The following is a 25,709-nucleotide window of genomic DNA, read 5'->3' on the forward strand; positions in this document are numbered from 1 at the left end:
CTGATGAGTTCCTGGCAGTCAGCAAGGCTACCAAGAAACCCCCAGAGCAGCAGCCAAACCCTTCTCTACTCTAAAATGCCATTTGATTCCCAGCTAGGAGCAAAAGCCAAAGTTCCTACATTGTGAATAAATTAGAATAAAGGTAATACAGGAGTATGTCAGGCAATTGTGTTTTTATAGCATTTTTTCTAGTGATAAATGTAATATAAGTCCACTATGGTAATTGGGAAAATACTAAAAAATATATAGAAGAAAATAAAAGTCCTCCATAACCCAACGGACAAAAAAGGGGGAAAAAACAAACAACTAAATGTTATGTATTCCTTAGGCCCTTTTTCCAATACATATACATAGGACAAATTACTGAACAACTAGATTTTTAAGAATATTTCTTAAGAAACTTTTGTTAAAGTCCAAAATACAGAAAAGTGTGGAAACTATAAATGTATAGTTCAGTAAACTTTCAAAGAGTAAAGCAGATATACCCTTGCAACCACCATCCAAATCAAGAAATAGACCATTCCTAGCATCCTTCAGCCCCATGCCCAGTAAGGGGCAACTTCTCCCCCAAATAAAATCTCTGCCTTGTCCTCAAATACACAGATTAGTTTTGTAAGTTCTCGAATTTCAATGAAATGAATTATCCATTAAGTTTTCTTTAATATTTGGTTCTTTCCCTTTACATTATAATTGAGATTCATTCATATCATTATTGCTTATAACAGGTTTTTTTTTTCTTACTTTATTTTATGCTGTTTGGCATTCCATTATATAAATATAATATATTTTATCCTTTATACAATTATTTTTTTAAGTAATGGATATATTGAGATATAATTCTTATACAATTCATCTATTTAAAGTATGCAGTTCAGTAGTCTTGTAATACATTCACAGATAGATCATCATCACAATTTAGAACATTTTCATCACCTCAAAACAATTCCATACTCTTCAGCTATCACCTTGTCGCCATGCCCCATCATCCTCTCCAGCCCTAAGTAACTACAAGTCTACTTTCTGTCTTTATAGGTTTGCCTATTGTGGACATTTCATAAAAATGGGATCATATAATGCAGAATCTTTTGTGACTGGTCCTTTATACTGATACTGGATGTTCATGTTATTTCCAGGTTTGGGGCTATTACAAATGATACTACTGGGAACATTATTATACATATCTGTATGTTATAGTATCTATAGATAGATTTGTATCACACAGGTACATATTTCTATTGAGATATATACCTAAGAGTGGAATAGCTCAGACATAGGTTATGCTTATGGTTAGTTAGAGTTAATAGTACCAAACTCTTTTTAAGTTCACACTCCAACCAGCAGTATATAATGAGTTTTCATTGCTCCACACCCTCACCAACATTTGGTGGTTGTGTGGTTTCAGTTTATACTTCTCTGATGACTAATGAAAAAGAACATCTTTTCATGTGATTATTAGTCATTTGAATATCCTCTTTTAGTAAAGTACCTTTTGAGTCTTCTTTTCTATCGGGTTTTTGTCTTTTTCTACTTGACTTATTTATTCTAATGTGAGTCCATTTTCATTTATCAGTGCTGCCCAAAAACACCCTTCCCTAATCTGTGGCTTGCATTTTAATTATCTCATTGTTAAATGTTAATAAATGTAAATTTTTTATTTTTATAAAAGTCTGATTTATCAGTCTTCCTTTCTGGTTCATGCTTTTGCTATCCTGCTTAAGAAATCTTTGCCTACAGGGACATCTAAAAAATCCTATGTTACATAGAGGAATTTTACATCTATGTTACAAGTTACATCTAAAAACATACCATTTTTCATCGAACAGTTAGATCTAACCATGTAGAATGGATTTCGAAGTATGGTATGAAGTAAGGGTTAATTTTATTTATTTATTTATTTTTAATATAGTTATCCTACTGACCAAGGTCCAAAAGACCGTCCTTTTCCCACTGCTCTGCAGCACTGTCTTTGTCATAAATTAATAGAAAGGCAAATGAGTGAAAATGTTGGAATTAGTAGGCAAGGACTTTAAAGTAACCATGACAAATGCATCAAAGAATCTTATTTTTTTAAATGCATCAAAGAATCTTATTAAAGAGGAGATAAAATAAATGAAGAGATAGGAAATTTCAAGAGAGATACAGATAATTTTTTTTTAAAAAATGGAAATCCTAGAACTGCAAAATACAATATCTGAAATTATTTGATAGGTTTATCATTGCATTGTACACAGCAATGAAAGGATCATTAAACTTAAAAGACAGATCACTAAAAATCTTCTAAATTTAAATATACTGAGAAAAAAGGTTTTTAAGTAAGCAAGCATCAGTGACTGATGGAATAGTAGCAGGTGATCTAACATACATGAAATTGAACTAAAAGCAAGGAAAGAGAGTATGGGGCAGAAAAATATTTGAAAAAAATATTAGCAAAAGATTTCTGAATTTGTTCAAACATCCTAGGATTTTTACTTGTTTTCAGTGGAGAGTTAATCCCAATATCCTAGCTTGCTATGAATGGAATTTAGAAGTTAACATAAATCTACATGAATAAGCAGAACATTTTAAAATCACACAAAATATGGAAAAATATCTTATTGACTGGAACTGTCCTAAGCATTACTGTACTTTTATAAACGTTGCCTACTTACTAAAGGCCAGTAGCACCACCCCAATCATAGTAACATCAAAATGTCCTCAGTTTTTCAGAATATCCCTTGGTAGATAACATAGCCCTGCATACACTGAAGACCCCTCTCTCGGGTGACCTACCACTGTCTCCTTTGTCTACACCCTTTTGAACCTTATCTTCTAGTGCTCACATCTGTCCAACCACACTGACTTCTTTCCATCTTCCAGCTTTTAGGATAACTTATCTCTCTTCCCCAGTGTTCCTCCCCCAGATATCCATATGTCTGATTCTTTTCTCCTCCTCAGGTCTTCGTTCAAATGTTATTTCCTCAACAAGACCTGTAGATTAAAAAACACAAAACAAAAATGTTGCACATTCTTTCCTTCCTAGTTTGTTTTTATCTGTAGCCTTTATTTGAAATGCTGTGTATTTTAATTATTTAATTTGCTATTGTCGGGGCAGGGGCACCTGGGTGGCTCAGTCATTAAGCATCTGCCTTTGGCTCAGGTCATGATCCCAGGGTCCTGGGATTGAGTCCCTCATCAGCCAGCTTCTGCCTCTCCCTCTGCCTACCACTCCCACTGCTTGTGCTCTCTCTCTCTCTCTCTGTTAAATAAACAAATAAAATCTTAAAAAAAAAAAGTTTTTTTACTCTTGTTTCACTCTCCCCACCACTGGAATATGACTTCCTGTGAGGGGGCAAGGAAGTTTACCAATTTTGTTTTTTGTAGTGCCTTCAATATCTTAAATGAGTAAAACATTATCACTGTTAACGTTTTTCTCAGGGCTGACATGTAGGCAACATTAATTTATTCCTAATAACTCCCTATATCTTTCAGGGTATTCCTTCAGTTTTCATGAATAAGTAGGCCTGGTAGTACTCCAGTAATTTACATTTTTAAGGTGTGAGTTTCTTAGCAAAAAAAATGACAGCAGTCAAAGCTCCAGCTTTTTAACCAAGGAGAATAAGAAATATGATATGACTGTTTCCAAAGCAACAAAAAGCTTTACCTGATTAAGTAGACTGATGGTTCCTCCGTATTAGATTGAAGTTTCCAACCAAATTGTTAAGGGCCCCCTCACAAAGAAGAGCTGCTTAGCGCTAGCATCACAAAAAAAATTTGCCTATTCAATTATAAGCTAATTTGAATCCAAATTTTTTTCTTTAGGCGTTCAGGCTTCAGGATGGATGATGAACTTTCAAATAGGAAAGAGATGGAAAATCATCAAAATTACTATAAACTGTGCTGCCAACTGAATGCGTGTTTCTTTGTAGCATATGCAGGTCAAGGACAATTATATTCCTGCATGATACAATCCCCCACAGCCTGCTAACTTGTCTTAATCCAGGTGATTCTTGAGAAAGCAGAGCCTGAGACAAAGGTAGACACATTCTATTTGGGAATGTGATCCCAGGGAGCCGGAATGAAAGAGAGAGGAGTGAACAGGGGTAAAATGGAAAGAAAATCCAAGCAAAACAGGTCGTTAATGGAGTAGCCCACCACTGTTAATGGGTACTTCACGCATGCAGAACCTTACTCAGCTTTGTCTCAGAACTGCCCATCCTTGAAGGATGAAAGGGAGAAGCATTTACCTCTCAGTGGCCATCTCCTCCTTCCTGAGGGCTGCTCCCATGGGGTGTTAACGTCTCCCTCCCTATGGGCTGCAAAGACCGAAGAGCCTTCCAGGTACCAGAGCATCGCACATTGCTGCACCAGAGAAGCCTTGGGACAGGAAGCTAAATTCTTGGCGCGTACCTGAAGCGAGGCCGTGTCAAGCACAGAGCAGGGCGAAACCTGCTCCAAACTGTTCTCCAGAGCTGTGGCTGGAATTGGAGGTTAGAGAGATGTGGGACAGTGCGCAAGAGGTATCTTACAAGCCTATAGAAGGTGCTCTTAGCCTCATCTAAATCCATATTCTTCTGACCATACTCACGGTCAGCATGGAGTCGGCTTCTCCCTCTCCCTCTCCTCCCCTGGCACACGTGCGTGCTCTCTCTCTCTCAAATAAATAAATAAAATCTTTAAAAAAAAGGGTTTTTTTTTGTCCAGAACGAGGTTGGCAAAAGGGTTAAATTAGGAAGGCTAAATGTATCAGAATATGTACATTAATAATAGTTCTAACCTGGAGTGATGTTGAATAGAAATTGATATTAGAACTTAGAAGATTAAAAAATGATTCTACCTGAAAAATTAGACCAGTGGATAGAGATATTAGTCATTGTCTAAATTCATGTAATTTCTAAAACAATCATGAGTTGTTTGGGGGAAAATGGAGAAATAAAATTAACCATTTCTTAGGTCTCTATGAGCTTTATAAATCAACATCACTAACTTTCCTGAAATACTGTTTTTTACTGTCACATAGCACCAGTGATACAGAGCTTATAACCAAGTAAGGGAAAATTGGTAGAAACACAGGAAAGAAAAATATTGGGATGATTTCGTCACATAAAGTGTTAGCATTAATATTGGTTGGAATGGGGGGGAACTTCATGCTTTAACTTAGGGTTCCTCTCTGAGGCTCTGTCTTACCAGAAATGGTTTTCTCTCAGCCTAAACCTTGCAGCGTTATTATCATCCTCTCTCATTTGGTCTGGAATTGCCACAAATAGGATAAAACTTTTGAGTTATTCAATTCAATATATGTTGAGCTCCTACCATTTCCTGTGTATTGGCACCATACGTATCAATAAGACATAATATAAAAGATTACATCCAAAAATTTCAGAATATATATTCTTTTAAGGTTCACCCAGAACATTCACCAAAATTGACCATATGATGGATCACAAATCAAATCTCAACCAATTTCCAAAGGTTGAAATCATATAGGGTATGAGTTAAACCAGAAATCAGTTATGTAAAGATAAAAAAAAAAATTTCCAACTGCTTGTAATTCAAGGAACATACTCCTCATGACCCACAAGTCAAACTATAAATCACAGTGGAATTTAGAAAATATTTTTAAATGAATGCTAATGAAAGTTCAATATACCAAAACTTGAAGGATGCTACGAAAACAAATGCTTATGGGAAATTTATAGCTCTAAATACATATATTAGAAATTTTACAAAAAGATTGGCTGTCAGAGTTCCAAGAAGCCAGGGGCGAAAAAACGTGAAGTAGCTTTTCAGACATAGGACAAGCGGCAGTAAAGGACTGATCACTGTAGGGGAGCAGTAAGGTGACCCTACAATAGCCCTGCTCTTCTGAGTTTCAGCATTCTGGATCGTGTTGCAGTCTTGCTGAGTGAAGGAGGCAAAGACTGGACTTGAGTGAAACTGAGATGTCTTGAATTTTCAGGGCATAGTACCAGGGAGGAAGCTTTACAGAGAAAGAAACTGCAGAAATCCGCACACACATCCCTTTGTGTTCATTGCTGAACACTAAGCTTAATTCCCAAAACCAGCATGAGGTTGGGAAACATTTAATTTCCATCCAGCCTACTCCTCACTGGGAACCCCAGACATTCACTAGGATTCCACGAAGGTTATACCTTATGTACATGGGACTAAACTAGCCTGAAAGTAAAATCTACACTAGTCCCCTAAAGCGGCTTAAAAACAAGCCTGAGTAGTATGGAGCTGATTCGTAAGTATCTACCTGCCAAAACAAAGTCCAAACATGTTCGTTCAGGTCCGCTAAGAAGCACATGCAAAGACAGGATTAGATTTACAGGAGATTTATTTGGGGAAACGTCTGTGACCGTTAAAATAGAAAGGAAGTCAAAGAAGGCAGAGGAAAGACAGAAGGAAGGAGGGTCGAGTAGTATGAGTCTCAGACTGCAACACCACTCCAAGAAAGTCAGTTGCCTAAAAACCGGAAAAGAAAATGGAGGCATCCCATGAAGGGCCAACCTAACTCTTGTCTTGTTAAAGAGGGGCTTTTGTGCCATCTTCCAACACAGGGAAAGTCCACAGCTTTTTGTAAAGCAATATTCAGGCCCATATGACTGCATTGGTAAATTATTTTAAATATTTAAGAAGAAAAAAAATCAATCTTACACAATTTTTCTACTAACTAGGAACACACAAATCCTTCCTAACTTGTTTTATGAGACAAGCATAACTTTGATTTCAATACTTGACTTTACAAAAAAGGGATATTATAGATTGAGACAACATAAAAGACAGGATTGTCAAATCAGACTCAAAGACTCTCAGGAATAAGAGATTTTATCCATTATAAAATTTTGCTAATAATCTCAGGAAAATAAGCAATCAAGAGGACAGGTAAAGCAGAAAGAAGTCTTGAACAGTGTCTATGGTTTCCCAGATCCGTCCTTCTGGCATTGGATGAGCTATTTGGCTAAACTGGAGAGATAAGTTCCTAAGTGAATTCACTTCACACAACATGGGGCATTTTAGGTCATGATTCTTCTCTATTTTATACCCAGATAATTATGTAACTTACATGACATTTCCCTGGGGGCCACGTGCCATAAATTCATAGATCTTGTTTTTGTTTACCACAGTCAATCGTGTTTTAGCTCCCTGCTAAAAACACCTCATAGGTAAGGACTCACCTCCTAATAATTAATACTACTTTATTTACATGAACTCTGTTATCAATATGTTTACAAGGAGATTAGCCTGGGTTATCTTCCTTCTTTTCTTTCCAGGAAACACCCCCAATATGCTGCCAGGTGATAAATTAATTGGAGGTTAGCTACCTAACTCTCTCCTGCTCAGAAGCCAATCAATCTCACAAACATAGATGCTAAAGTACTAAATAAAATATTATCAAATAGAATCTGAAATATGCAAAGAGGCTAATATATCATGATGTTGGTTTAACATTTGAAAATTAATTAATCTAATTCATCATGTAATGGAACAAATGAGAAAAAAATGATAATCTCAATAGATGCAGAATAAGCAATTGACAAATCAACACTCATTAGCACTATAAATTATCAGCAAACTAGAAATAGAAGAGAATTTTCCTAACCTGATAAAGATAGAGACTAAAAACTTATTGCTAACATAATAGCTTAATGGTAAAGCATGGAATCTTTCCCTTTAATACTGGAATGAAGGCAAGGATGTTCACTTGTATCACCTCTATTTAACATTGCACTTAATGTCCTAGCCAGGACAGTGAACACGAAAGAGGGAGAGAAAGAAAACAGGAACATATATTACAAAATAAAATAAATAAAATAAAATAAATAAAATAAAATAAAATAAAATATAAAATAAAAAAAATAGCCATGTCATTGTGTAGGTAGAAATCTGAAACTATCTACAAATAAGCTACTAGAATAACTGTGAATTTAGCAAGGTCAGAATATCATAATACTAGGTCACTATCAAAATCAACTGCATTACACATCCTAGTACTGGACCAATTGAAGAAATTAAAATATTTAAAATTTACAATAGTATTGAAAACATCAAATACCTAGAAGTAAACCAATTGTAATATTTATTATTTTTCTACAGGGTAAATTATAAAATACTGCAAAAGAGGGGCACCTGGCTGGCTCAGTCTGTCAAGCATGTAACTCTTGATCTTGGGGTCATGAGTTCCAGCCCCACATTGGGCATAGAGCTTACTTAAAAAAAAAATATTGCTAAGAGAAATTAAAGAAGATTTAAATAAATTGAAGTATAAATAATGTTAATGGAAGGAAGACTCAATATTTTAAAAATCAATATTTTTAATTTGCTCCAAATTTATCTATAGTGTCAATGAATACCAATCAAAATCCTAGCAGGGTTTTTTTTTTTTTGAAAAAATTAATGAACTGAATCTAAAATGTGTATGGAAATAGAAAGGACCAAAAACAGCCAATAGTCTTAAAGAAAGAACAAGCTGGAAGGCTTAACACTACCAATACCCATCACACAGCTATAGAAATTAAGACATAGATACACTAATAGACTAATAGAATAGAATAGAGGATAAAACTATGGGTATTTTTCTCTAGAACAAACACTTTGTTCCTCCACCAGCACCTATCCCCACCCAAGCTCATCCCCCCACTCAAACTAGACAGTAAGCTTCACACCTCGAGGAAAAGAGGCCATAAAACAAACATGCAAAAGAAAGGTTAGTTATTGGCTTTTGAGTTTCCAAAAACCAAAATCATGTCATAAAATTTAGGGTTTGAGGGATATTTGTCTAGCTAATCTCTTCCATGCCCTACCCTCTCCAAACTCACTCAAAGGAAGGGAAAAGAAGCGCTAAGTGAGAAGAAAATAAATCACAGTTGGAGAGAAAGCAAATGAGTTAATGTCTGGTGAGGGTTTCTGAAGAGAGCTTCAATATTCTAAATTAGAGCATAAAAGAACCCCCAGAAAAAATTTACCTGATCTAAGAATGGAGAGACCAGTGCTCTACCTCCTGTCTGGTTATCTTGAGAAAGTTCCATACTTTTGACACTGTGGTATTAGAAACTGGAGTAGAAATATCTGCCTTGAACAATTAGACAGATGGATCCTGAACTACTTCACAGACATTATGGCGTCACAGGATCAAGTCAATGTTTTTCTTGATGTGATTGAAAACATTTGAGAAATGACCCCAATAGCTGACAGACCTGAGCAACCTCTTGGGCAAAGATGTGATATGAACTCTCTGAAGAGGTCCTGGATGGAAATGCAGACATCTCAAAAGATGTCAGCATGGAGGGTGATATCAGTGAGGACCAGAAAAGACAGTGTGAACAGATGCCAATCCAGAATCAGATATATCCCCTAAAGCATGACATGACCTAAGTCCTCTGCAGCTTAGCTGCAGCCCTGGGTAGAAGAGGAAAAGACATTGTAGTAAATTATTTTAAAATATAATGTCTATATACCTGGACAATTATTAAAGTGATGGATTTGGTGAATGTGTGTGAGTGTGTGTGTGTGTGTGTGTGTGTGCGCCATCAGGCAGAATGAGAGATGAAGAAATAAATTAAGTTCAGTTATGGAAAAATAAAGTCACTTTTCCCACACACCCAAGTATGGGACTTGCAAACCTATCGCTAATATACCAACACCAAAGTTTTTAAGCAGGACTGCTGGGCAGGATTGCCTGGAGCAAACCATAGGTATTCAGTTCTTTCAACAAAGCCTGCAAGGCACTGTAAGATCGGGGAGACATTTACCAAATTATGTTCTGTGGAACACTACCTCCATAAAATATGAACTGATGTTAGGAGAAAAACGAAGTGGGAAGGTTTCTTTAGCACCGAATTCTCAAAGCCATTCCTTTGTGAATGTTTAGTGCAACTCTCCAAAAGACATGATTTGACCTGGCCCATGTACCAGCATTGTGATATATGGGCCCAGATCCCCCTTAAAGGAAGGACTTGTTCCTCATTTGCTGGGAGTATGTGAGCAGGCAGCCTATAGCTCACAGCCCTCTTTGGGAATTGCCCCCACTGCAGAAAACCAGTGTACTTCAGGTCGCTCCTCTTCATGCGGTTGCCCATATCCAATGACCTATCAGTGCAAGGGTACAAAGCTGTTCTCTTGCCCATCTTAGGATAACTCTGAAGGTCATTCCAATTCCAGATCTCCCCCACGGCACTAGCCAAAGCTGCTGTTGGACCTGCATTACAACTCAGCTTCTCCCTTTCTTCTTCTTTTCTACAAGCGTTGGTCCCATTGGCTCTTCTTAATAAACCTCCTACAGGTAAAACTACATCTCAGAGTCTGAATCCTGGAAAACCCAGTCTGAGATGCTCTACCTCCCAATTCTATTTGCTCACTAAAACCTTTCTTCTCCAAGTACCTAACAAGCATAGGGTTGAAAAAGCACATTTTGGACGCCTATAGGTGCAAGTGTGAGAACTGAGTATTTGTGTGGAGGTTGGGGGAGGGGTGCCTGAGACTTGAACACCAGCCCATGAATTCCTTTGCTATTTGAAACCAGCCCAATTTTGAAATATAACTGTCTAATGTTCTAAGTGCTACAGAATCCATTATCTATTGAGGTAGATGGAGAAGGTCTAAGTATTATATGACATATGCAAATAAATTTTCTTTTTTTCTACAAAAATGCTTAAATCGCTAAGGTGACCGGTGGTATTGGATAAAATGCACTCCTTTCCATCTGACATATACAACAATTTTGCACTCACAGCTGTCTTCGAATATTTAGTGGGAGAAAAAAAGGAAAAGTACAATGAAAGCCTTTGAAATTCAGTTTTCAAGAAATAAAAACTGGGCAGTAGGATTTCCACAAAACTGAAAAATCTTCAGAACTGGAAACTCTATCCCAAAAAGTCCAATGAATTATAACACACTTAACTTATTCAAATATTTGTGTTTGGCAAACCACTGGGTAATATCATTTCAAGATGTTAATTGTATTAACAAAAAAGGAGAGGATGAACATTTTTTTTTACAAATCTTTGAAATAATCACTTTTTCAATTTTAACACTACTTTGGAACAAGGAGCTGGCTTGAAAGACTAACACCTAGATGATCAGAGACAGCAAACTATCAGACTGCATGATCAGCATAGAGCGATTCCCAACTAAGACGAGATGCATGCAGCCTCTACAAATGTGGCTTGGGAGGAGATCGCTTCAGCTCACTTGAATAAGCTACTGTCTATGGCTCACAAGGGTCCCGTTCTTAATGAGGTGGTGCGTAGCAGCAGCACACTGTGAATCCAAATAGCAGATGGCAACACTGTTGAGTAGGCTGGCAGTCTGATGTCTAGCCACCAACTGGCAGCAATCATTATTAAACTGATTCATGTGCCCAGGGAAAATCTTCATAAGAGTCTTAGCAAATCTGAGCAGTGAGAAGCAAATGATCTGCTATTCCTATTTTCTATGGAAACTACATATATTTTTAAAAATATTACCCCCAAGGCAATCCCCATGAAGAAATGGCATGTCCCAGTGTGAACTGGAGGCCTTATTCCTTTCTTAGATACTCATGTACCTTTAAACATGATAGCTATGATTTCTCTATTGGGTAAATAGCTTTTACTTGAAGGAAATAGCTTCATAGCATTGACCCTATGGACTCAAGGCAAATATTCAGTGATAGGCAAGCACTTACAGATTCTCTAAATAAAGCTTCTGTGAAAATGGTACTGTGAAGCTAATGATAACATATTCTGTCTCACATAATGAAGCAATGGCCTAAATTGCTCATGGTCCATCTACTTAAGTCAGGTAACTCATCCCTGGGGGAAAAGCTTGTTATTGTAACTCTTGGTTAGGAATGCAGAGCGAAAGAGCCACTAGATTTAGAAGACTGTTCTCATGTAAGGACCTTTCATAAGTAAAAAATCTGGAAGGGATTCATTTTTAAAATTCTGTCTTTACAAATCAAAACGCTAAGCAAACAGCATTTTCTTCTTTTCAAATGTTAAAAGGATCTGTTATTTGTCACCAATAAAACCAATTTCTACATCACTAGATATTAATAAAGAAGACTTAAAGTAAGGCTTTTATTGAAAAACAAACTCCTGCTTCATTCACTTACAATATGCTTGTACTTACATTAAAACAGAACGAAACAAGCCTACCTATTCTCTAAATCTTCATTACATTTGTTTTCTAAAATTAAGATACTAGGTTTCTCTTATGTCATGGTCTTACCATAACAAGGAGAAAATACCACCATCAAATGTCAGGTATTTCATACGTCATAATCACAAATATCATATATTCTTTTTATGGCAATTTTTTAATGGAAGAAATTTTAAAACTTTTTTTAAAAAGGTGTTAAGATCTCCCTGAATAGATTCCCTTTGGCTCTAACAATTTGATCAACCAATTCAGGCTGAAATATCGTTTATAACTTCTAGAGAGAGTTCCTGTGTCCTGCGTCAAACATGAGGGTGATTCTTTCTCAAAGTTAGATACCTAGCCCTGACAAGAAAGCTCAAGAGCAAGCCCATACACCATCTCTCGAATCTTGCAACATTTATCTCCAAACAAGAAATCAAATGCCAGAAGTCATTATATACTTCATTTTTTAAAAGATTTTATTTATTTGAGAGAAAGAGAGAGAGTGCAAGGGAGCATCAACAGGGGTGAAGAGGGGGCAGACAGAGAAACAGACTCCCTGCTAAGCAAGGAGCTCAATGTGGGGCTTGATCCCAGGACCCTGAAATTATGACCTGAGCCAAAGGCAGCCACTCAACCAGCTGAGCCACACAGGCACCCCTATACTTTAATATTTGAGGCCAAAAAATGCAAATCAATGAACGCTTTACTCAGATTTGCTTATCTCTTTGTTACTTAAAGAGAAATAATTTATATCAGTGTTAGAAGATAAGATGTCTATATCTTGTCTGGGAAAATAAGTGCCATGAGAAAATAAGTATCATGTGTTAAAAGATGTCTAAAAATGGTGGCACATGAGTTCCTTAACATGGCTAGATGTTCTTAGTGCATTCAACAGCTCATTAGACACAAAAGTTATGTTTTTAATCAAACATTATAAAATGCTATATATTAGGAAAATAAGATAGGATGATGTATGTTTGTCCCTGGATATTAGACCCTACAGAATGGTAGGTATAAAAGAAGGCCAGCAGTGAATAAGTTAGTTCAAAGGATATATTTCCAGGAATTCTAATACAATGATTAAAAACTTAAAGCTGAATAGATATATTGATAGCAATATTACAGATCCTCAATTCAAGTAAATTGCCCACATTACCAAAAGATGAATATTCTCTTTTAGAAGAGAAGAATTCTAGCAGCCATGAGCTAGGAATGCTAGAAATTCATTCCTGAAAATTTGTATGTACCAAATGATTGTTTTCTCTTCTCCCACCTTTTACTAAAATGGCCTTTATCAAAAACATCTATGATATCTTCTTTCCAAAATCAAAGTTTCATTCTGTGTCTCTTGCTTACTTTGGCCGTCAGGGACATTTAATGCAACTGATCACTACCACCATCTTGAAACACTTTCTTGGCTTGGTTTCTAGGACAGCAGTGCACTTGTCTGGCTTTCTTCTTCTTCCCTTACTGCATTTCACTGTCCATTTCCTGTTTAGCTCTTCATCAAAATCCTGAACTTTGGACATCTGAATATTCTTAGATATTCTTCTGTGCACATTCTCATATCTGAATGAACTCAGACATTTTGCTATGTACTCTCTAATCAGGGCAAGGACTGTGTGTGTCTGGTTTACTGCACAATGTCTAGTACATAGCGGACATTCAAATATTTTTTAAAGGAATGAATGAATACTGGCACAACATACCTCGTTTGAATAGATGAGTGTAAGCATGATGATGATGACCTGGAAGTTAAATAGTTCCTAACATGATTTCATTGAGGTAGGTATAAAGATCATAATCCACGTCTTTTTAGAACAGGAAACTGAAGCTTTGATAGGTCAAGTAACTTGCCCAATGACATGCAGTATCTAAGTGTCAGAGTTGAGACTTGTACTTTTGCAGTCCTAGTCCAAAGGCCATGGTCTTAATTCAGTGCTGTACTTATCGATGAGTACAAGAGAAAATGAGGAATAGGAACCCTAGTTCAGCTTACATATCTCCTGGTCCCTTGCTACAATGATACAGTTTTGCAGTCAATGGCTCTGATGATAGTAGGACTACAAATGCTATTTTTCTCACATTCAAAAGGAAAATGACCTGCACAATCTTGCAGTGGTGGGATTGAGTCCCATTGATTCTCATTCCCACTCTGCTCCTCCCCCCACCACTCGCTCACTCTCTCTCTAATATAAATAAATAAAATCTTTAAAAAAAAAAGAAAGAAAAGAAAATGACCTGTTTCCTTATCTGTAAAATGAAGATGAAAATACTATTAGTCTATCTTTCATAGATTGTGATTTTTAGGGTAAGATAATAAATATGCAAAATATAAGTTGCTATACAAAAAACATGGATAATTTCCATTCACTAATTATTAATACTAAGAGGTACTAAAAGAAGTGGACCTGCAGAAAAATCTCCTACTGACAGGGACAGAGTGGAGGAACAAGAAGAAGACAATCAAGAAAGAGCTAGAACATCCCTTGTTCACCTAACCCTGTCAGTTAGACAAACACAAGAAAAGAGAACTAATGTTCTCTAGTTCCCATGTGAAAGATAATGAACACTCATTACACAATTAAAAGAATGAAAAGATCATTGACTTAGCCATACTGCATTCAAAAAAGGAAAAGACTATCGTAAGGACAAAAGTCTGCCAATGCTGTGAAAAAAAACCCTGGTAATTCTGCAGTTAATTTGTTTTGTACCTGTGTGATTTTACCTTCCATTGACTCCAGAGACATTACCATTAGCATATCCCAGGGATGACTGGAGATAGAGTAAGCAGGGGAAATTAGGTTAATGAGGCAGCAGAGAGGAAGGCAATTCTGTGACCTCCCGGTCCTCAGAATATACGGGTCTTTAAACTGTAATCAGGTAGCACAGTTAGGAATACTCCCAAGATTTCTTCTCACCACTGGATTCCAGATTGTAGTATTCAATTATTATAGAAAATGGTGACCAGGTTCAACTTAAATTCTGGGGTTTCACTTAAAAGTTTACTGACGGTACTTTCTTCCTTTGTTAGCAATATAGTCATCAGATCTCCCTTAAGGAGACTAAGGCCTGTCACGACAGATACCTAGATTTCTTGGTCATGTTTGTGTCTCCACTGCGGACATCATACAAGACGGTTCACTCAGTTAACCAAAAGTATTTCTTAACCCAAAAAGTACAAAGGTATGGCCTTGTGGGTAGAGCTTTGGAGTCTGTTAGATCAATATCTGAATATCAGTTCACATACTTAGCAAATATGAGTCAACTTCAACCTCACTATGCTCATTATTTAAATAGATACAGCCCTTCACAAGGCAGTTTTAAAGACCCATGATAATAGACTTAAAGGGATCAGATGGCCTGGCAGAGTCAGTTTTCGATAAAGCAAGGCTGTGATTACTATCAAAGTTGTTAATCATTGGTATGGTGATCCCAAAATTGACTGTAACTTTATTTTCACCACATTTGGGGTTTTTGTTGGTGGTGGTGGTTTTTGTTTGTATAAAAAGAGAAATCCTTCAGTGTGTTTACAAAGCACCTATTCTAAAGATTTAGGAATTTATGTGACAATCACCCCCCAGTTCTCTTTCAACTTTATTTATTACTAGACACGAGGAACACTAATGCCAACTATGTGCTAAGTACCGTAAGTCTAGGATCTAGAGTAGACACAAAAATAAATATAATACAGATCCCATTCTAAGAAAATATGTAAAGAATAATTTCAGGAAGAAAATAAGCATCACAAGAGAGGCATAAACAAAATACTATGAGCGTTCAGAGTTCATGGTTCTTCTGCGTGAAACAAACTAGAAAAGAATCATGGAAAAGGTGATATTTGATCAGCACCTTAAAGCAAGCACAGAATTTAGATATGCAGAGATTGAGGAGGAAGTAGACGAATGAATGGATGGTTCATGAATGATTCATTCATTCCAAAATCTTCCCATGGCGATCAGGCCTCATGGTGCCTACTCTCTGGTGATGAACAGCAAGGCCACAAGAAAGTGAAGAGACATGAGCAAGAAACATGGAGTGGTTTATGACGGCCAAAGGGAAGAGTGGCCGATAATAAATTTGCAACCAGATCGTGGAAGGTATTAAATACTGAGGTAAAATATTTGGATTTTATTCAAGTCTTTTGGAAAGAAATTTCAGAAATACACATCAATCCCATATTGAAGTTAAAAACAAAAGTTAGGTCTGGCTGAAAGGACAAACAGACTCAGAGAACATTGCTATAAGATAAACAGAGGCATATTAAAAATTGTAAGAGTTCACGTGAGCAAAAATCGATTTGAATCGGGCAGGCCCAAATCCGGAAGTGGACAGGAGCACTCTGCCAAAAGGAGCCAGAGAAAAGACTTACACAGAAAGAATGCAGAAGCAAAGACAGGAAATTATTGATTGGCTGTACCTTAAAGCCTAATTGACGGTTTGTGATTGGTTCCTCCTGGTGTTCTGGTTTTGTAACCTTGAGGCATTTATAGGCTTAGATCCTGGTTTGCTTACTAGGCTACCGTGCCATTAGAGTTACGTCAAGCTAATGACCTCCTTGTTTAATTAATTTAACAACATGCATATTAAGATTGGGGGAATGGGAATGGTGTCTAAAGTTCTTTCTAGCAGTGTTTGAAATGTATCAGAAGGAAAGAAGTCTGGAGATAGGGACACAGTGGATAGGAAGCAATTTCAGTAGGTTAGGAATGAAGTAATGAGGACCTAAACTGAAGCCGAAAGAGACAAACGAGACACTATGATAGTGCTTCATGACTCTCCATAACTCCGTTCTCCCTTCTCCCAAGACAAGGAACTTGGTTAAATTAAAAAAAAAAAAAAAAAAAGAAAAGAAAAAGAAAAGAAAAGAAAAGAAAAGAAAAAGAAAAGAAAAGAAAAGAAAAAATTCAAGTCTATGTCTATCTCAACATTTGTACTTTACAGGGATGTAAACATTTCCATTTTAGAATTATACATGAAATAAATAGCAGGTGATTAAAAACTCAGGTAATCTGGCAGATGCTAATGCAAGCCCATAATGTGTAAGACAGTAGCTTCCCAAACTACCCGTTATTTTTCATTCCAACATCACCCTGTCTGTCTGCCTCCATCTTACCTGTGTCTTCCTCAAAGATTTTCAGTTAACTCCTCCCTTAAAGTCTAAATCCATTGACGAATACTGAACCCCTTTCGTGGCTGCAACCAGCAAGGCATATCCTGCTAATTTTCAATCTGGCCCATTTGTGTGTGATGACACTTTCTTGAAGCGACTAATATTATCTCTATGAGAAAAAGCCCTATGTGTGACTTTTCATTATAAAAATATCCACTGGGGACATAACATTATTCAAGAAAACATGAAAGCTTGCAGAACAAGTAAACAGCTGAAAGAACAGCAAGACAAGATACATGTTTCCTAATAAAAACATGGGAATACATTTTGTTATCTGGGAAAAGTAGAGAGGTTATCTGAAGAGATACATGAGGTTAAAAAATGCCATGAGAAATATGTTCACACATAACTATAGATAAACATATGAATAGAGATATATAAAAATCAAATTCATCATATTCACATCCCTTTGGTGTCTGCTTATTTTCACTTCCCCTCACCCTACTCCACTCTACTATTCATCTAGTTATAAGATTAGAGGCCTGGGAAATTCACTTAACCTGTCCTTTCCCCTAATCTCCCATACTTAATTATTTAAAATGTTCAGGTTATAGTCTACTAAGTGCCTCATGCCCCTACCTAATTTCAACCAATGTGGTTTCTCCCCTCTTCTGGTACAGGATAAAGTGCAAACTCATTGTGGCATAAAGGCCCATTAGGTTTAGCCGTATTATAACCTTTTCCCTATTCTTCTCCCTTTTGCACCCTTGCACCTGCTATTCTCTCGGCTTGGACTGGTTCCTTCCACTGTGGATGAACTCCAACAAGAAGACTCAAAGATCACGTCCTTGGTGAAGCCAATGGTGCTCCCTACTGCCCAAGCATGCTTTCTTAAAACACTTGTTACTTATCCTCAACATTTTCCATAATTTACCTGTCTCCACCAATAGACTTAGTGAGAATCAAAACCACATGCCCTGGGCACACAAACACAGTTTACTGTCAACATTAAGAATTTTATTACTCAACTGTCTTCGTTAGCAAAACTTTACTATTCTAGGAGACTCCTTCCCAGGAAGATAACATTGCAAATAATTACACTGTCCATCCCAGGAATTTCTCTAAAATCCATCAAGACAGCAGAAAATATCAAACAACAGGTCATACATTAAGACTCTAATAGAGGCACCTGTGTGGCTCAGTCCATTAAGCATCTGGCTTTTGGTTTCGGCTCAGGTCAGGATCTTGCAGTTGTGGGATCAAGCCCCACATCCAACTCCACGCTTCAGATTGCCTCTCCCTCTCTCTGCCCAGCTCCCCACTCACGCTCTCTTTCTCTCAAATAAATAAATAAATAAATAAATAAATAAATAAACCTAAAGTTAAAAAAAAAGACTCTTTAATAAATGTAGATGAAATAAATATCTTTAAATATATTGCAATTATAATAATAGTGACAGAATAATGACTGGAGAAGAATTATTACCAAATAAAATTTACAAATTAATTATAGTCCATTCTACTAATTCTTTCTCTACAGTGTCTGGCAATTCTCCCACTTGACTAGCATATTGAAAATAAGGAAATAGTCATATTTTCTGAGCTTGGCACAAAAATATTTTCCAGATAAATCTTTGATCAGAACAAAGGCAGGGCCAACAAATACTTGAATCTATGCAACTATCTATCTATGCAATTTATGCATCACAAGAATTGTGATGGTGTTTTTTAATATCTGAAAAATTTTAGGGCAAAATATAAGCACACATATACTAAGTGGTTTGACATATAATATATGCTTGTATTCACCAGGCTTTCATTCCCCACCTCCTTTTCTCCTTTAACTCATTAGTTTGACCCAGTCTTTCATCCTTTTTCTAACTCTAAGAATTATTCTCTGTGCCCTCTAGATATCATGAATTGTCATCATTACCAAACTATCAATCACAGTCACTAATTCAGGAAATGAAGGGGTGAGCCCTTGTGCTGCCACCAACTGCTCCCTCCTTGGGAATCCCGAGGGTGCTGGACAAATCAAGAGCATAGCCCCTGGCTGGTTTGCCAAAACTGCTGCCCAACAAACTCATTGCAAGTGAAGCCAATAATTCAAGGGATGAGGGTTTGGAAAGAAAAAGGGAGAAATTTATGTTGGGTGCCAGCATCCAAGGGAAACGGCAGTCTCAAACTTTAAGACTGACTTCTCCCCCCGCAAGAGGGGCACCTCAAGTTTTATAGGAGAGGTTTGGTGAGGTCTGCCCAAGAGAGCAGGCAGAGAGCAGTTATTATAGGTGGCGGTTGGGCTGTGTTCAGCCCCTGATCACAGGCAGGGAGTGGGACGTGCAGGGTGTAGTCTTCTAGGCATTCCATTGCAATCTGGGCTTTTCTGGTCTGGTGGTTGGAATGTTCCAGTCATTGCAAAACATCTTCATCAATGCCACAAGAAAGTGTGATAAGAAATAACTGTTGGGGTCTATAGTTGAGCAAGAGGCTTGCTGACATCATCAGTAAAATCACCTATATATTCAACTTTTCCTCTGGTTAGTTTCTTTACCTTCTTCTTTAACTGAAAATTGGCAGTGCCCTAGTAACAAAACTTATCCTTGATCTTCCTCTCATACTCTATCTTGGGTCCTTTCGATAAATGGGTAATTCTAGGCCTGGTTGGTGGGGGGGGAGATACAAGATGATCTTGGACTGTCTTGTCAAACATGTAACAAGGAATGTATCCACAACCACCAGGATCATGTCAAAAAGACTCAGAGCTGACTTAAAGAGGCTTCCAATGATCAAAGAAGTGAAAATTTGGGCATCACTAAGAATAATACCTACCATAGATTAAAGAATAATAAATATGTTTAAATCCATGAGTTCATAAATTATGCTAAACATAATAATAATTGGTCAACATTAGAGGATACTAGAGAATCATCTCATTGTTTTGAAAACAGATAAAGGAAAACGATCATGCATTTACATGAACTATACCACTGGTGTACCAAATGTTAGATGAGGAGAAATTTCTGTTCATAAAAATGTTCTAAGGGATTTCCAGTCTCAGCCATGCATGATAAAGTAGCTGGTATTAAAGTAACTCTTCTGCCAAAAACAACTATAAAAGCTGGATGACATACATAAATCAACTCTTTCAAGGCATTGGCAAGAAACCAGGACAGGCAGGACTCTCTCAGTCCCTGAGAGAGGGGAAGCACATATGGTGAGCTCTACATTCATGCTACGGCTTTTTTATGAGGGCATTTTTCAAATCGCGATACAGGGAATATAGCTCAAACAGAAAGTGACAGTCTTATTGGACTGAGGAAAAAGAGGTCTAAATTCAGCACTGCCAAAGTGGCTTGGAATTGAGCTTCAGAATCCCAGACAGGAAAGGAATGGAGAGAAGGATCCAAAAATCTGCATTCCAATTCCCCTCAACTCATGTTAATGCCTCATGGTGTTAATGTATATGGCACCAGGAGCACAAATGGTGGCGGGTGGGTAAATGAAATTAAACTGCTGAATTGGTCAGCAACTAGTAAAGCTACTAGTTTAAGGCAGACCACCATAAGAAAGGGGTGTATATTGTAATTCTATGGAAAACACCAAAAGAATAATTTTTAAAATGTATAAAAATCCTGTAGAAGGAAATGGTATAATAAACACCACCTGATTAATCCAAAGTAATTCAAGAAAGGAAAAATAAAGGATCAAAGAACAGATGGGATACATAGAAAATAAATAATATGTTGGAAGACATAAACCCAATTGTTTTAGTCAATCTGGTGGTGGGGGGAGCTACAACAAAACATCAAAGGCTGGATAGCTTATAGGAATTTTTTTCTTACAGTTCTGGAGGCTGGAAGTTCAAGATCAGGGTGACAGCACGGTTGAGCTCTGGTGAGACTCCTCTTGCAAGTTGCACACTGGTGATTTCCGATTGTATCCTCATATGGCAGAGAGCAGAGTGAAGCAAGCTCTCCTTCCTAGACTACTAATCCCATTCATGAGGGATCCACTATTATGACCTCATCTAATCCTAATTACCAGAACATTCAGTCCATCACACCAACTATGGTCAGTAGTTATATGAGATGCGAATAGAGCAAAAGACTTCAATTAAAAGACAAAAGTTGTCAGACTGAGTGAAAAAAAAGAAGAAAGAAAGAGAGAGAGAGAAAGAAAGAAAGAAAGAAAGAAAGAAAGAAAGAAAGAAAGAAAAAAAGAAAATGTTGTTTATAAGATACATGAAATATAAGGACACAGAAAACTTAAAAATAAAACAGAGTGGAAAAATATATACCATGCAAAAATTAAGCAAAAGAAAGCTATTATAGCTTTATTAATACCAACTAAAGTAGACTTCAAGTTTTACTGGAAATAGAGTGATATTTATAAATGATAAAACAGTCCATTATGTAGGAAGATAAAATATTCCTAAACTTGTGTCATCTAATGTATAAAGGCAGAAGAGAAAAATCCACAATTATTCTTAGAAATGTTACAATAATTGACAGAATAAACAGAGAAAAATCAGTAAGAATAGAGAAGATTTGAACAACACAATAAATTACCTTACCCTAATTGATATCCAGACAACACTGCAGCCAATACCTGCAAAGAACACAACTTTTTACAATGCACTTAGACGGTTGCCAAAACTGACCAAAGCAAATCTTAACAAATTTCAAAGAACTGAAATATGTTCTCTGACCAAAGTGAAATTAAACTAATGGATATTTACAAAAAGGTAACTAGAAAAAGTCCTAAATGTTTGGAAATTAAACAACACATTTCTAAATACCTATGAGGAAGGGAAAAAATTGCAAGGGAAATAGAAGTAATATAAGTTCCTACAAAGTCACTTTCGTAAGTTGATTTGCTTTTGAATTACTCCTTTCATAAAACAGCTTTTGAAAACCTTAAGGGAAGCTTATGGGCTTATTCCATTCCTCCAATCTAAAATAACCTTTTTTTTTTCCAACTGTAGTTCTAGCAATTGCCAGACATTTATTTGTAAATAGCTGCTAAGTGTCTGATATTTTACTGTACTTATTACCTACTGAGCTAGCTTACTACAGTTTTTAGGGTGCTAGCCCAAGACACCAGACTCCTGGACCAGAGCCAAAGGACTTTATTACTTATAGCACAGTGGCCGCACGATCTTCAAATTTACACTGGTTCCCTGTTTCTCAAATCCCATGGGGGTGATGTGGAGAATCTCAGGGGCATGCAGCTCACAAGAGTGACCAATTCACTGCTGTGTCCAAAACTGAAGGGTTTCTGGTATTCAGGACTCTGCAATAATCAGGAAAATCTCAGGCAAACTAGGACAAGTTGGTCACCTGTGTTGGTCACACAAAATTTTGTACCATGGCTGCGATGCCCTGAGCTTCGGAAACACCAGACTTTTAAAGGAGACTGCCGACAAATTTGTCCAACCTTTGCTCTAGAAAAAGACATTATCTTTATTATCCTGGACAGCAAACAACTCTGCCCTTTGCCTCAGAAAGAAACACTGTCTTTATCTTCTAAAGCTGTTTGCCATACAAACACACTTGAAAAGATATTCTAGAACCAGAACTGTCAATGAATCTGCTTAAGAGACTTGCAGAAATGCAAGAGATCCATATAGGGGATTGTCTCCCAGTAAAATTCTTATAAAATTACAGTACAATTATACTACAATCATCTGCATACTCATTTGTATCTTGGCTGTGAAAATGAAAAGTCTCCCATACTTTGATCAAGTTCCCTTTGTTAGGAACCCAATACAACCTACAACTATCTGGTCAATTAATTTTTGACAAAGCAGGAAGAATATCCAATGGAAAAAAGACAGTCTCACCAACAAATGGTGTTGGGAAAATTGGACAGCAACATCTGAATGAAACTGGACCATTTCCTTACACCATAGACAAAAATAAATTCAAAATGGATGAAAGACCTAGATGTGAGACAGGAAGCCATTAAAGTCCCAGAGGAGAACACAAACAGTAACCTCTTTGACATCAGCCATAGATAGCAACCTCCTTCTAGATATGTCTACTGAGGCAAGGGAAACAAAAGCAAAAATAAACTATTGGGACTCTACCAAAATATAAAGCTTCTGCACAGTGAAGGAAACAATCGATAAAACTAAAAGGCAATCAGCAGAAGGGGGAGAAGGTATTTGCAAATAAATTATCTGATAAAGGGTTAATATCCAAAATATATAAAGAACTTATAAAAATCAACACCCAAAAAACAAATAATCCCGTTAAAATATAGGCAGAGACATGAACAGACATTTTTCCAAGAAGACATCCAGATGGCCAACAGACACGTGAAAAGATGCTCAGCCTCACTCATCAACAGGGAAATACAAATAAAAACTATAATGAGATATCACCCCACACCTGTCAGAATGGCTAAAATCAACAACACAAGAAACAAGTGTTGGTGAGCATGTGGAGAAAGGGGAACCCTCTTACACTGTTGGTAGGAATGCGAACTGTGCAGCCACTCTGGAAAACAGTATGGAGGTTTCTCAAAAAAGTTAAAAATAGAACTACCCTACAAACTACCCTACAATCCAGCAATTGCCCTACTAGGTTATCTGCCCAGAGAATACAAAAATAGTAGTACACACACATATACACACACACACGACGGAATGTTACTCAGCCATCAAAAAGAATGAACTCTTGCCACTAGAACTACAGGTGGGTGAGTAGATGGTATAACAATTCAGATGTCACTGGTTGTTTCTTCCATCCAGGAGAATTTCTGGGAGTTCCCAAGAGAGGTTTTATAAGCCCTCACCAAGTGTTTTCTCTCCTTGCTTCACCATCTACCCGTCTGCATCCACTGCCTACCACCAGCTGAGGCCTGGGTCCCACAAGATACAAAGTCTCAGCATATTCAGTCACTGTGTTGGTTTTCTATTGCTGCCTAGCAAATTACCATAAACACAGTGACCTCACACAAAGGAATTACGTCACGCTTTTCTAGGTCAGAAGTCTGCCATGGCTTAAGTGGGTTCTCTGCTTAGGGTCTTACAAGTCTGAAATCAAGGTGTCTCTGGGCTGGGCTTATAGCTGGAGGCTGTAGGAAAGAATCTGCTTCCAAACTCATTCAGGTTTTTGACCAAATATGGAATGCCGTTCATTTTTCTTTGCCTGATGTCAAAAAGGGGCCACTCTTAAACTACGGAAGGCCACCTGTATTCCTTGGCACAAGGCCCCCCTCATATATCCAGTCCAGCAACAGTATATCAAACCCCACCTTGTGCTTTGATTTTCTAACTTTCTTTTCTGCTCCGACCTACAGAAAACTCCCTGCCTTAAAAGGGCTCATCTGATAGGATCAGGCCTACCTGGATATCTCCATTCTTTAAGGTCATCTAACTTGGGCCCTCAATCTACAGAATCTCTTCAAAGATGTACCCAGATTACTGATTGAATGAGTAACCATGAGATAAAAGTCTTAGTGAGGGTGAGGGGAAAGCATCTCTAGAATCCCATCTACCACAGTTACCTTGTGGGGAAGAGCTCTCATCTCTGCATCTGCTTGAGGGAGCTCAAAAAAAAAAAAAAAAAAAAAAAAAGCATTGTTCATGCATCTATATTTGAGAGTTTTTAGAAAACCAGGTCTTTTAAGGCATAAGTACAGACCTAATGCTCTCCACGAGACTTAAACCTGAATCCAGTAGGATTTTGGCTCTAAGTCAAATGAAAGTGAATATTTGGGGCTATATTCAAAATCACCCATCTTTCCAGACAACTAAGATTTCATTACAGGATCATACTCTCTTGAGAGAAATACTTTCTCAGAAATCTTGGCCCATAGGAAAAATAAATCTTTTGGAGAGGTGGCCTTATAGTATCCCAGGCTTGTCCAGACATGTCTGAATCCTAGCTGAGTCTGCAGTCCATTTCTTTGCTGCATTTGCACAGTATTGACTTGGGATCTCTGAGCTTTCTGTGGGTCAGACCACTGAGCACACGTAGCTGCTGGAACAGAAGGCATGTTTCTTGCTGAGTAGCTAAATGTATGACTTGTAGTTTGAGATAAACAGAGATTTATGCTTCCCTAGTTCATGTGCCTCAAAGGACAAGCCACAGGGTTTTTGTGCTTGGAAAGAGTAACAATTAACCAAACACATTTCTACAAAGGATAGGTAGAGAAACAATGTTGTTTTTGCAAGAAAGTCTGCAGGCCCAGAATCAAGCAAAAAATGAGGCTTTTTTTTCTGAGTATAGAGTAGAGAATTGCAAAATCAAAGGAAGATAGTTAACATTATGGAAAGAAATGGTCATGTCCTCTCCACCCTTTTCCATCCAGTTTGCTCTAAACACACAGACAGCTCAAATATGGACTCTGAATTGTAAAGGAGGCGGATAGAAATGTGCAGGGAGGACTTAAAGGCTACCAACAATCTTTAATTTTTTCTTTCTTTCTTTCTTTCTTTCTTTCTTTCTTTCTTTCTTTCTTTCTTTTTCTTTTTTTTTTTTTTTTT

General features: G+C 37.2%; 1 protein-coding gene across 4 annotated transcripts in view; it reads left to right on the forward strand.

Moving 5' to 3' along the window:
- Positions 1-25,709, forward strand: part of CCDC54 (coiled-coil domain containing 54) — a 117,016-nt gene that overhangs the window by 924 nt on the left and 90,383 nt on the right. The window contains exon 2 of one of the 4 annotated variants that reach the window (XR_004624599.1): positions 21,060-23,081. The exons of 1 other annotated variant lie outside the window; for it this stretch is intronic. The gene's annotated coding sequence lies outside the window, so the exon portion shown is untranslated. Of the gene's footprint in view, positions 1-1,032; positions 3,167-3,798; positions 4,666-21,059; positions 23,082-25,709 lie in introns of those variants that run through there. 2 more of the 4 variants (XR_004624600.1, XR_004624597.1) reach the window with 2 other exon arrangements.

This window comes from Ailuropoda melanoleuca, chromosome 1 (genome assembly GCF_002007445.2).
Source record: "Ailuropoda melanoleuca isolate Jingjing chromosome 1, ASM200744v2, whole genome shotgun sequence".
In the NCBI taxonomy this organism is placed as follows: Eukaryota; Metazoa; Chordata; class Mammalia; order Carnivora; family Ursidae; genus Ailuropoda; species Ailuropoda melanoleuca.